The sequence below is a fragment of the Patiria miniata genome, unplaced genomic scaffold, assembly GCF_015706575.1.
Source record: "Patiria miniata isolate m_02_andy unplaced genomic scaffold, ASM1570657v1 HiC_scaffold_4, whole genome shotgun sequence".
Classification (NCBI taxonomy): Eukaryota; Metazoa; Echinodermata; class Asteroidea; order Valvatida; family Asterinidae; genus Patiria; species Patiria miniata.
The window spans coordinates 11,043,377-11,045,613 of record NW_024037071.1 but is presented as its reverse complement, the minus strand read 5'-3'; positions in this window follow the sequence as shown (position 1 = coordinate 11,045,613).

Here is a 2,237-nt window from a genome sequence, read left to right as displayed (position 1 = left end):
AACCTGTGACTTCAGAGTATAAAAGATAGCCATGTATTAAACGTCACATTTGCGTTTACCTTGATGGCATGATTGGTTCATTGGCGAATGTAATGGGAATTAGTAAACAGACTTTACAACCGTGCCGTCGATGATCATTTAGGCCCTGACCCGGAGCCATTGCAAGTGTACCAGAATGCTAAAAAAAAATGTTTTTTTACATATTTCCAAAGAAAACAATGTTGTGAAAGGGTCTCATTGAATTCCCTAAATTTGTTATTTGATTGCAATTCATAGTTCTGTGTGAGAGGAGAATAAAGAAATATGTGCCTTGATGATATATTGGTCCACGCGATTTTACATGTAGGCCTGTACAAAATACATGTAGGCTAGGCTACATCATCAGTTTTCCATGCCTGACAACCCTTTTTAGCATCTACAATCCGCTAAACAACTAATACAATTATTATCTAGGAGTGGCTAACTTCCATTGCCCCATCAACTCCATGTATTCCGGGCTTTTAAAAAATTTCATTGGATAATAATTTAAAGTTGGGCATCTTTTATATCTAAATTTGCTTACAGTTGTATTCCTTGAACTTCATGTCTATTTATTCTACAGCCTTTCTTTAATCTTACAGAAAAACTGTGTTTCCAAATGGCTGAGGTTATATATTTAATATTAAGTAGTACTTCTTAAAATGATTATGTTCATCGGAAATTTGTGTCCCCTTAAAGTTCTGTATTTAATCTTAAATAACTGTAAATTATTTTTTATTATATTTTGAAAAACAAACACACCAGACACATTGAATTGAAAATTGTTCTTTTATTTGGATATCATTTGATCTCTTTTGGGAAAATGTTTGGCTCTGAAAAGAGCCGTTTGGTTTTGTTTTTTCTGCTGTACCGGCTTCTAGGCCGAGTGGACGAGGCGGTGATGGCGATCCCTGTCTGCTACACTCTGGAATACTTTTTTGCACCCTGCTGTATTTGGATATTGGATGTATTTGGATATTGGGCTAACCGGAAAGCTTTTATTAATGTTCAGTCTTCGTCTACTCAAATCAATAGTGTGCTTTAATCACTAGATTACGGATACAGTTGTTTATTTTTTTATGCTTTTTTTACAAAAAGTTTTCTGTGTAATTAATGATCTTCGGTGGCTTTTATCATCATCACGAAGAAATGTTCACACCACCATCAGAATAGATCAAGGGAAAATAACAAAGGTAATGGTAATAACAACAATAAAACGAAAAGACGAAAAGAAAATCAAAGGTTGAAAGCTCTCCGTCTTTATTATTGTTCATCATCGGTATACCTCTTTCCCTTTCCTGCCTTTGGACTATCTGTTGAACGAAAAAAATTAATTAATGCACGTAAATAGAACAAACTGGGGAATTCTGATCTTAATACTGAACAAAATACCAAACCCGTTTGCTTTAAAAGTCAGATTCAGGGATTCATCGGTGCAAGTCCATATACATTTGTATACATTTAAGGGGAGAAAAACGTACCACGTAACTAATTGAAACCCATGTTCACTGATCACTCAAGCTTTTCAATAGGCCTGCGAGGGCAATGGGTCACCAACAATAGCAGTCCACGGGAGGGATTACCGGCGGCGCGCCCTTTGATTTGCCGGGTCTTTGTTACCCAGCAGTGAGGATTATCGCCTTGCAAATTGCTTCTTTTGTTAGGTTCAGGAGAGGGCCCACCAGTCAGACTTGTACTTCGTTCTCTTAATCCGAGCTCGCCCACTTTGGAGAGGACTCCCAATCCCTTTCTCGGAGTGGGCGAGGCTTAGCCCAGACCGTCTGGGAACCGGGCGGTAAGGGATCTCATACCTAAGCGATATGGCCGAGTGGAGACGTCGAAACTTGCAGGAACCAAGCAGATGTTAGTTCTAGACGGGTGCACGCAAGGGATCTCTCACAGTGGCTGGAAGGACCCAAGTTTCTGACAAAGGAAGGTCATCAGTGGCTAGAGTTGGAAGACTGTTTTTCCTGACACCGACGTCCAGTCGACCCAGCAGTGAAACCCTGTCCTAATGTGGGTTGTGCTGATCCAATTGAAGAGTTGATAACAAGGCATTCCTCTTGGATTCGTCTCAAACGGGTAAGTGCGTGGGTACGCAGATTTAAGAGTAACTTGTGCTCACATACCAGAAGAGGGGCAGTGTTTGAAGACACAGAAACCCAAACAGCCAGAGAGTTATATGTCGCTAAGGAGGAAGCAATCAAGCTTGTCCAAAG